This window comes from Epinephelus lanceolatus, chromosome 9, assembly GCF_041903045.1.
Source record: "Epinephelus lanceolatus isolate andai-2023 chromosome 9, ASM4190304v1, whole genome shotgun sequence".
Classification (NCBI taxonomy): Eukaryota; Metazoa; Chordata; class Actinopteri; order Perciformes; family Serranidae; genus Epinephelus; species Epinephelus lanceolatus.
Window position 1 is genome coordinate 28,488,727 of NC_135742.1, and position 12,215 is coordinate 28,500,941.

Genomic DNA, 12,215 nt, shown 5'->3' on the forward strand with positions numbered 1-12,215 from the left:
AACAACTTTCCTTTCCATTTTCCTTATTTCTTCTTTCCTTCTTTTCTTTCTCCCCACGTCCTGCTCAGCTGAGAACAGAGAGGGGCGCTTTGTGGAGCAGATTTCGATCTTTGATCAGTTGTGAGAGAAAGACATAGGAGGGGTGATAACAGATGACAGGGCACACGGCTGCTGGCAGTGAGCTGTGTTGGAGCTATTGCCGCTCTAATGATGTTTCACAAACACGTGCGATGACAGACTCCCTGTCCTGCTCATGTCATACCAATACAACCACGGGCGGGTGGACCACAGGGGGAGCTGAGCAACATGCTGTCCTGCTTTGCAGTGAAGTCTCACTTTGGTTAGCTTTTGAGGAATTAGGCTTACCAATTCAGGAAACCAAAGGTCCGCAGTGGCGCCACAGCTATAAAGTGAGACTGACCAACTGGCTGACCCCAAACACAAACAAGGATTAACCAGAGACCTTCAGTCTCACTGCACAGAGTGGCATGACGCTCAGATCTCATGAATGTGTGGAAAGGTGGGGAAACTGTACTGAGATTGATTAATAACAGGTCATTTACATATTAAATAATATGGATGGGTCATTAAAGACATCTGCACCAAAAAAAGAAATGCAATGTTTGTAAAAAGGCTAATAACAGATTTCTTTTAAAAGTTGATATAAAGCTCTGCAAAACTGTAAAACTGTACAAAAATATGCAGTCTTGAGTACAAACCAGAGACATTCACAAGCCACTACTGTGTTTTTGGAGCTAATCAAAAGCAAACTTGCTCTGGCTACAGTATGTAGAACAGAACAGTACTACAGCTACATGACAATAACAACCTGCACTCGCTTCAAACTCGTCAAATACAAATGGTCAGCAGCCCTACGCTTCAACTATGATGCTCTAGGTACCCCTCTAGCCTCAGTTTTGGATGTTCAGGGATGGTCTTTCAATTTCTGCTGCTTAAATTCAGAGTATCTTTTCAAAATAAACTTCCATTTTTACAGGAAACATAGGTTTTGTCACCCAAACTACTTGGTAGTTGGTTAGGTTTTGTCATAATTTGGGTTAAAATAACTACATCTGTAATGTAACGCAGGTAAGTAATGATTATGTGATATGACTACATTGTTAAAGGAATACTTCACCCACAAAATGACCATTTATAAATGAACTAGTCATGCTGTGTTACTTTGAATTTATGAAGAAAACTTTGTTTTTCTCAGAAAACAGCTGGCATGTTGCTTTACTGATTGATTGGGGACCCAGTTCAAATCACATGACATTTCTCCAAGTTCCTAGGAGAAGTGAAACTTACTGCTGACGTGACTCGTACAAAAATGTAAGGATTTGTAACAAAATATGAAAAAAGACTCTTTTGGGCCCTGATCTGCTTAGCTTTTGTAATTTTTGGCATACACTAAACAAAATGTTTTTCTTTTTTTTTAATCCACGCTCTGAAATGTCAACCGGGGGACAATGGAATTATGCATATCCCTAAATTACATGTTCCAAATTCCCAAACACTTTTTAAATGGCACGAATTGGCATTTTGACACAGAAAGAAAAAGACAACAAAAGGTCAAATGCAACTTAAGACTACTCAGGAAAAAAAGGGGGGGTGTTTGCTTTTAAGGTAAACGTGAATTCTCATGATAATCACAATATTGCCATGCTCTTTTATGCCGAAAGAAACTCAATGCTAACTTGATTTACTGCTTAAAAGAACAACGTGCAAGAATAACATTACGCAGCAGACACATATTGGCCTTATGACAGCCAATCAAAGGCCAGCAGACAGACCAAATGAGATGATCAATTCTACCATTTGACCCTGTGAAGGGGGGGGGGAATGCTAGAGGAGCTAAAACAACCCCACCTCACCCCAACCCACCAAACCTCCCAACAGCTAATTCACTAAAATGTCAGGCGGTCTGATGAAGACTAAAATGATTCCGGGCCTCAGTATGCTAGTGTTTAATGACATCAATAAGCCTCACAGGAAATTTCATTTGCACTATGTTATTTGTTCAGTGCCTCAGGTGGCTCGAGAACCATCTGATATAGAATAAGGAGAGAGACTAATAGGGAACAAGAGAAGGGAGAAAAAAGTGGAAAGAATGCAAGTTTCCCAGTGTAAATGCACTCCCCCTGATAAAACAATACTGTAGATCATAAATAAGAATCTAATATATATCTTGTATACAGGCTGTGTGGTCATCTGTATGCTTTAGTTCGTAATGAAACCTGCAGCCGGATTACCTTTTCAGTAAACAAGATCAAAAGTAAGAGTTGAAATAGGGACAGCACCAGCATTCCACTGGATCAAAATACTCTTTAAAAAAAAAATAACAAAACAAAAAAAACAGATACACCCAGAGCAGATGCATACATCTCAGAAACTCAGCAACAACACAGACATACACACATAAACGTGCACGCGCGCACACACACACACACACACACACACACAGCCAGCCTCCTTCTGTGTGGGCCTCTAAGGACTACGTCTCAGCAGCTGATCAGTACAATAAGAAAAGCCTCTTTGTCACCTAATTACCAATGTGTTATTAGTGCTTTAATGAAATGCCTGCAGGAAGCAACGCTGAGTGCCTGCATTGTCGGCATCGGACGGTAGGAGAAGCATGAGGAGTGGATTTGGCAAATAATATTAAGGCACACAAAGAGAAGGGAAGGGAGGGTGGTGAGAGAGGAGACAGAGCCAGAGAGAGAGAGAGAGAGAGAGAGATAAAAGCAACCTAAATCAATTCAAATCAATAGGTTTCATGGCCATACTCATGCTTACAACGTCCTTCTTATCTGCAACAAATATGTAATATCATTCAGGCTGACAAGATGTGGGTCCAACATTATCTGAAATGTCAATGTAAGCTTAGATTCTCTCTATCTATCATAAAGAGTGGCGACTGAAGTCCCAGACTGTACAATTTTCACCTCCAAAAAAAACAGAGCAGTGGCCATGAGTGACAGTTTACAGAACACTGTTAACCATTGTAAACCTCACTCCACTTGTGAGAGAGAGTGTCAGCCTTCAATAATGTAAAACAGCGAAAACGGTTAAAAGTGGGGTTTTAATTGTCAGCTAAGACAGCAGACTGATGATGCATCCTTGGAACAACAGCGAGCTTTCTACATGACCGTGAGAGCGGTCGTGGGAGAGTCTGAAACAGACCTTGTGCGGTTGAGGTCACCTCTGTGTCTGTGGTTTGTTTGTGTAGAGGAAGCATTGTGGCGATGAAGCAAGAGGAGCGGGATCAGGGAGGAAGGAAGGGACTTAGAGGAGGGCTCAGTGGGAGGAAAGAAAGAAGACGAGAAGGGAGACATGGAGAAGTAATCCCCAGGAGCCAGAAGTTTGTGCCAGCTCCCACTGCAGCAAACAGCTGAGAGGAGAAGGAGCGCTGGAAGGAGGGATGGGTGGGGAGAGAATAGTACAGTATGTGTCCTCGATAAGAGGCCTTTAACTGGGTGGGCTGTGACATCAACTCCTTGGTCATCCCCATAACAATCTCTTCATCACCATCACTCACACAGCAAGCCAATGTCTTAATGAAGACCATTGTGGCTGCAAGTCGATATGTTTTTAAACTAACTACAGAGAGAGACCTCCCACATTATGTGTGCACATGTATCAGTTCATGTGCATATGTGTGTGTGTGTGTGTGTGTGTGTGTGTGTTCTCGCACTGATTGCAACAGTCACGCCTGATTTGGCTGACCGCACCCAAGGCGATGAGGAGATGATCTTTCCCAGGCACGCACAGAACCAAACGTGAGGAGGAAGAGAGCCAGGACAGGAAGACAGGTGGGGAAGATGAGGAGATGAGAAACAGGAGTAAGGGAATACAGAATATGAAAAGAACAGGAGGATAGGATCAGAGGATGATAAGAAGGAGGCAGGGAGGGAAAAGGTTGGGATGGTCAGTGGCAATGGAGAATCTGGAGTAATTACAGAGGAGGAAGAGAGAGCAATGATCTGAAACCTGCCCTCTGAGATGATTGTGAAACATGACCTGATGTAATCAAGTTTCATCGAGGCAGATTAAAGCCTCTTTAAGACCAAATTATTGCCAGTCATTGTGAAATATACAATCAATTTATAAATGAAAATAAACATAAAAAATAATAGAATTAAATAATATAATAATTGTGAAAACACACTAGTTGGGATGTCCCAAACCCATCTGATAAACCAGTATCAGGCCCAATCAAGGTGTTTTTTATCTGATCCAGACCAGCTAAATTGTTTCATGTCAGCCCATGTTTTTACTCGTGAAGCACTCTCTCAACTCTTCTCTGTCTGTCTGTCCTCCAGTCCGCTGAGCTCCCATGTGTGTAAGAGCAGTGGCTGAGCCTCTCTCACGGCAAAACACCAAAACACCAAAATGCAGTATGAAACTCTTTTATGTTTTTCACCGAAGTTATGAGCACTTGTGTCATTTTCGCTCAGTATTAATCTCTTGCATTTTGCTCCCGTTCATGGCGCATGGTGTTTCACCACCCTGCTAGGAGGAGAGCCAGACAACGGTGCTGAACTAATGACAACCACTCTCACCACACCACTGCAAGTGCAACCAAAACCCCATGAGCAAAAAGCCAATAAGGGTAATCTATTATTGTAGCCTAATCCGCACAACAGCTGTACAAGAATGAAAATAAACACTCAGTGAAATACAGTTTATTCAGGTAAGCGGACTCAGGCAAGAATTTATTCAAGCAACACACACTGGACAATACTCTCTTAAAAGGACAGGGGAAATTCCCTCGAGACAAGGCCAAAAAGATTCAAGATTAAAGAGTTTGTTATTTTATACTTTAATTTCTAAAACATCATAGGCGTAGACTATAGCTACATAGGATTGATTTCAATAACTTCTAAGTACTTGAAGTGTGCATTGTGCAGCTGTATTGGTATCTGGAGTCAGTATTTGCAGATACTTGACATTAAATGTCTCAGAGTGGCAAAAAAACCCTTGATTTGGACATCCCTTATCGGAGGTCATAGTTACAGAGCAGTTTTAAGGCCTTGTGAGGTGTCCAGTTTGCATTATGTAATTGGGGACATTTCCAACACCTACTGGGGCTGATGAAGTCACACTGGTTTATCTGATAAAACTACAGTATGTCAGTGTCCACCATTTGCACTAGTATACTCAAGAAACTCATGTACAGACAAGAAACCCATGTACACACACACACACACACACACACACACACACACACACACACACACACACACCTCTTGTCTTTGTAGTCCAGAGCCCTCTCCAAAAGCCACTTAGCCATAGAAACCAGAGAGCAAGAAGAGGCATCAAAGCTGTTTATATAATGAAACTGAAAGAGCTGTTCCATGCCGTATCACTGACTGCACCCAGGAAAGCATTCCTTCTTCTCCAGAGAATAGAGGAGAGGAAGAAAAAGGGAAAAAAAGAAGAAAATCCCCCCGAACAATGCAGCACAACAACAGCGGCAACAACAGCAAAGCATACTCAGAAAGAGAGACTGCGAAAATGAGAGAGAGCATGAGGCAATAGAAAGGTTGTTTATTTTAAGTCAGCCTTGTGTACCAACAAAAAGTGGTATTAAAATAGAGCCTATTGTTGTGAATTTGTGATCTGTCAGTCCGTGTGGGAAACAAAGAAAGAGAGAGAGACTGGTGTAATTCCCATGAGGCCTCTGTCATTCTTCTGTCAGAGGAGAGAGGGCTCTCCAGGGGAAGAGAAAGTTCTCAGACACAGACTGACAGACAGACTGTTTACACTTAGTGTAGATATCCCTCTCTCTCACTCCCACTCCGCCCTCCCAGCACTACTCATCCTAATGGCATCGTAATGACCTCCTCAGGTGTTAACTGAGAAGCCGGCAGAGGTCTAATTCAAAGAAAAGTACTGTATGCCACCCTGGGTGCCGGCGGTAGCGACAGATGCCAGCGCTGTAACTACCAGCCTTCCTGTCTTTTCTCTAACACCCCCCCTCAAACCTCCACCCCCCGTCCAATTCCCTTCTCTTTCATCAACTCTAATCCACCTCACCCACTCCCTGCAACCATTTTTGTGTGACTGTGTCTGCTTCCTCCTTCGTGCTCTCAGCAGTAGCTGCAGCGGCAGTGTTTAAGTGTTTTGGGAATGGAGATGTGATGGCAGTCAGTGAATCTGGGCAGACAGCTGTCATTTATAGTTCCTCTTTAGAGAGATCCCATTAGCTTCCTAACAAAATGTTCCATGACTGGTATGGGGCCTCCTCGTGCTTTAAGTACAGTATGGAGGCCTGTCTCCGGGGTTCCCGCTGTGGGCCTGACACAACACTTCACGACTGCACAGTGACTCTTTAAAGGTGATTCATAAGACCTCCACAACTTACAACTATAATCCATCTCCTTTTGGTTAGTGTGGATTATCTAAAGGGCTGAACAGTACACTACATACTTGCTTCCTGTGGAAAAGCACACAAACACATTTAATGGAACAGTCTTATGGCTGCACATGCACCTGCACATGCAAAAAACTACAAGACAGACACTGGCAGATGATGAAATTTGCATTGCAACGCTGTGAACAAATGAATGATTTCAGCTTAATGGATGTCACTGTAAGTTAACTATTAACAAGTACACAATCATTAACAAGCTGGCCACTGAATCTCTACAGCTCTGTATTTGATGCTACATCTTTTACTGCATATGATTTGTATCCTGAGACTAGCATGCAAATGCATGTAGCTATGTACCTCTGTGGGGCGTGTGCTAGAGGAGAAATGGTATCTGCACATTTTCAATACCTTACCTACCACCTAAGATTCAAGGAACTGGCAGGGATTAAGTCTATGGGTGCTTTCACACCCGTAGTTTGGTTCATTTAGTCCAGACTTGGGAAAAAAACATATAAATATATATACATTGTTGCACTTTAGTTCTGGGGCCTAATTCAACACCATTGTGTACACACAAAAAAGGGCTTGTAATATGCATATGCCACTTTCTAAGAATAAATTGGGATTTATTTAAAAAAAAAAAGAAAAAAGACAGGGGAATGTGCGTACATTTAGGGAAACTTTGACCCATGTGTACACACATTTTGGAGATGGGGGAAATTGACGACACAGATGGTGAGGTGGTGATTTGAAGCCAGATTGTAGAAATTAAATGTGAGAGGAATCATTATACGTGTAATGATGTCTCTAACACATTCAAATTCACCTAATATCACACATTACTTATAGATCCACTTCATAAACATTCAAATGCAACAGTGGATTTTTTTGTGCTTGTGCCAGTGAGCCATAACTTGTCCATAAGCACCTTTGGATTGTAAAACATAGAAGTAAACTCAAATCTTAAATCAAATATTGCTGAATAATCCATTAGCGTTGTCTCAGCACCACGTTCCCCACCACTGGGGTGCAAAGGAAAGGGTCTGGGCTGGACTGTATGCTGCTGACACTCATGGTCAGCTGGATGATGCCAGGATGTGGCAGGTGGTGACTGATTGATTTTCACCTCAACTAGGCTAACTGATGAAATGATCTTTGTCAGTTGAAGAAATCCAAAATAACTTCTAACTTCAAACTGAATTAAATAACTGCAGTACACAGTGTAAACAGCTTTTAAAGGCCCAGTGTGTAAAACGGGTTGAGAACAGTGACATCAGTGGTCAAATTCTAGACTGCAGGGCTCACTCGCTCACCCCTCCCGTCGGGTAAATGACGGTGGCCTTGTAGGGACAAAAAGCCTTGCGCACGACTTTTTCAGGAGTAGGTCTATCTAGCGACGGGGTGAATGTTTATTTAGAAATCTAAGCCATGTTACGATATTGTAATGAATCCCTCACGAGCAGGAGACCAGAGGAGCGTTCGGGAAAAAGGCCCGTTTATTTGAGCACTCCAGAAACTCCGGTAACACTCCACTCCATTCCAAACTCTGACTCTTCTAGCGTAACAGACACACTTCATAACTTTACACACATACTCGTTTACCATAACAAGTGGGGACCCCCCTCCCCTCTCTGCTCCGCCAATCTCCAGCCCGCACACTGACTGACAGCGTAGCCGGTAACAGAGCTCAGCTGTTTATTTAGCCTAGCAATATCTCCGGACTATAGTAGCTGCAATGGACGACTTTGAACGCGATTTTGAAGAGTTTCTTGTAGCGGACACAGACCCAGAGCCATACCTGTTTGAGCCAGAGCATACAGATGAGAAACTCCATGTGTTTGATGCTGAGCGGGTAAGAAGAGAGGCTGAATGCACAGAATGGGATTCGGTGCTACCATCGTTGGGAGATATATCACCAGGAGGAAAAGCGCCGCAGAGAGTGCATCACAAGGACTGAAGCTGCATCTTCTTTTCCTCGCAGATGACGGTTCGGGTTCATTCTCTCCTGTTGCGTGGTAAGTGTGGTCCATTCGCAAATTTTATAACTAAAAAAACTTTTCACTACTCTCTATCGACGAACTACTAACACTCTCTGCTGTTTCCTCCTCCTTCCTTCCTTCCGCCGTCTTCGTTGGTTCATTTATACACGCGAAACGCGTTCTCTGGCTGGCTGGATTGTCCACTCGGTCTGCCGTACATACATGGCGGCGCAAGATGGCAACCTCTCTAAAGCAAGGCCCTTGCTATATATATATATATATATATATATAAAAGCATAATTATAAGGCTACGAAAACCAAACGAATTTTATTTTATAGCGATCATACACTTGTATAAACATATTAATGGGTAGAATATTCAGATTCAGATTCAGATTGACAATAAACCATGCCAAATATTACACACTGGCCCTTAATAACATGTCTTAATACTGTCCTTATATCACCAAGTATAATTTTAGTTTGAAGACTGTTTTTGTGTGTAAAGTCGCTACAGTGAGCAAGCCTGTGTGTACACAGAGCGCCCTGGAGATACTGTGCTGCTGCCACACACATTCCACTTCTCCAGGCACCTCACCCAGCACATCCTCACCACCTGCACATATAGATTATCTAGATTTTTCACAGATGACGGGGTGCAATTTTTTTTTTACCTCCTCCTTTAGGTCAAACTATTTTTTTTTTTTTTTTTTAAAGTCCAGGTACTATCCTGTTTGATGCACTCACTGCATTAACCACAGCAGCAGCATGTTGCCACTTCCTGCCATTCCTTTTGTTAGTGACCCCACTGATCACCAAACAGTATGTGCTTTCTCACCTCCACCTCACCCACGAGCACCTTGGTTTCTGTGTCAGAAAAAAAAAAAGTTTACTTGGTCTTCCTCTCAAACCACTGATCAGCCGACTCATGTCTATGCTCAACATTCATGAGGTGCCTTGCTTTGACCATTTATGGTTGATTGTGGCTGTGTAGGGGGCGGGGTATGAGGCTGATCCACGTGCAGAGAATTCCTAGTTGATTTAGGGTTTGTAAAAGGAAATTGCGTACTGGCAGGTGTATGCATGGTTTTATAAATCGGAATATTTTCTGGTGTACGAAAATTTCCTCATTTGTACGTATGCAAACATTTAGTGTGGATTATCCACAGAGTTTTATAAACTAGGCCCCTCGTCCAGTTCCTTCTCACAGTGACTTTCAACAAAGAGGACTAAACATGAACTTACACTGACCTGCAGGTAACTCGCGAAATCAAATTCCATTGACTGACAAAAGTGTAGGCAGTACTAAAATGCTTCTGATGTGTATACTTATGCTCTTTGGTGTCACAAAGAGCTCAAAGAGACAAAACAGATTGTAAGCAGTATTGGTTGGTAATAATCAGACTGCAAATCAATCGCTATAATGAAAAATGACTAACATAAAAACACAACAAAAAGCCTGCATCTTTAACAGTAATGCTCTGAGGCTTTTAACTATGGGATAGTCTCGCTCACCAGACCTTTCTCAAGAAAAGAAAGGTCTGGCTGCGCCGACTCTCACTTTAAGATTGGAGAAAAAAACACCCCGGCTGCTTGTATTTCTTTCAACCAATCACAATCGTTCTGGCCGGTGCCACAGCAACGGTGCGCTTGCAAAAATATTGCCGGGGGGAAACAGGTTTTGGTGTAACACACCCACAAAAATATCGCCTACAGGATGCGAACCATGGCAGAAAAATGGCTACATCCCCGCAAGATCAAACACCGCAAAAGTTAGTAAAGGGCGTGTTGACAACGGTTGAAAACTGCTACACAACCGGAGGTGGTAGGGTGGGATGAGAGGCTGATCTATGCAGCGAACTTCCGCCCACTCAGACTAACTATGGGACAACTGTCCCACTCTTTTTAATGGACTTAATGAACTATCAAAGTACACAGAGTCAGATATGAGCACAGAGGTTTTGACAGCTTTTTAATCAAGGGATATACCCACACTAATGTGCATCCATAGTACCATGGCTACACGTAAGTATTATTATATATGTTATATGGCTATACATGGCCTTTACATGAATTAGTTATAATATTCAATATTTAATATTGCGGACAGGTTTCATGACCAGCAGATGGATTTCATCTTTTAACTTTTGAATTCTGCTCACATATCTGCTATCATAACTTCTATGGTCTCACACCTGCCTTTTCAAGTGGTCTTGATTGTTTGGTCCTCACCACGGTTTCGCTGACAGCTTTCACACCAGCCCAAACAAACTGTATATATAAACTATTATATATAAACTGGGCAAATTGGCCTGAGTTCATTCTAATCTACCCCAACAGGTTAGGTATGAAAGCATCCGAAGAAACTACAACAGAAGCTGTTCTTTCATGGGAAATTGAATCACTTCAGGATAAATCGCCATAACCTCCAGATGTTCTACAAATCTGTCTTGTAAAGCATTCTGTCCCTTGGCCTGATCTGCACCTTTGGAAATATGCATGTTCAACATCATGCCAAATGGCAGCGAATGATCAAGACAGTGAGAACAGTCGGATCATCAGAATTCAAACACCTGAAATTCTGAGAGAGTCACAGCAGAATCCTGCAGCAGAAGATCACAACAACAAGGTACAGCATATTGCTTGTTCCTTCAACAATTAGACTACTAAATAAGAAACATGTGCACCTATATTACTAGCTCAGAGTGGCATTGTGTATCATGTATCTCAGAGTGGCATTGTGTATCATGTATCTCACCAGATACCATCATGTATCTGGTGTTTTACACGGAACATTTATGACCAAATGAATTTCTCCTTGTGGGATAATAAAGTTTACCGGTGTTGACCTGTATGCAGATGATATTGTAATTTATGCAATGGTAAAGGTATAACATAAGTTACCATTAAGTACAAGAAATTCAGCTTCTTATGAAATAGAGTAGAATAGAATACAATAGAATAGATAAAGCTTGTCATCATTTATCTTTACCACACAAATTTCTTTTGCCATTCTCCTCAGTGTTTTGCTCAAGGGCACTTCAGCAGGGCCTTAAACCGTGGCCAGCTGGTCACCACTATGACAACGCCCAGCATCCATAATGTGGAAACAGAGGGAGACAGGAAGAGAAAAAAGATAACAGAGAGACAGCAGTGATGGTAAGAAACAGGGAGGGAGAGAGAGAGAGAGAGAGAGAGAGAGAGAGAGAGAGACAGCTTTCTAATTCAGCCATCTGGCTAGCTTTACTTCATTATAATATTCTGACTGTGTGTGTGTGTGTGTGTGTGTGTGTGTGTTTACAAATTTGTGAGTGCTTTCCATTCCACAGATGCAGGCAGAGCAGAGAAGAATCCTCATTTATTAACAGCTTAATAGAGCTCCATCTGGGCCAGACCCTATGCTTGTCTTCTATCACAGAGATTCATCACTGAATCACAGGAATTAGACTACAACTGACACCTACACAGGCTGAGGTGACCCTGCTGCACTGAGCAACACTGCGCAGATAGCGTGCACTATATTACAGCTGTAATACAGCCATTATGATAACAGTCAGAGCCAAGGATGGAAAATGTCACAACACCAGCAGTCTGGGGGTTCTTCAGTCTCGGCTCATGTAGCATTTTAGTTTGAGAATGACACAACATAATACAAAAGAAGAAAAGAACACAATAAAGAATACATTAGATCAATACAACAATTTACAAACTGGGATAACTGGAAATAACAGAGAATAAGATCCTCTAAGTCGGTGCTTAAACTCTTTATAGAGTGCACTCAGAACATAAAAGGATATTTCAGTTGCAGACTTCGTATATGTCCTACTTATCCAGAGACAGACAACCACAGATGCCCTTTC

The 12,215-nt window shown here is 42.2% G+C and overlaps 1 protein-coding gene across 2 annotated transcripts in view; it reads right to left on the reverse strand.

Annotated features, from left to right (window-relative positions):
- Window positions 1–12,215, reverse strand: part of arb2a (ARB2 cotranscriptional regulator A) — a 172,351-nt gene that overhangs the window by 144,302 nt on the left and 15,834 nt on the right. The window lies entirely within an intron of this gene.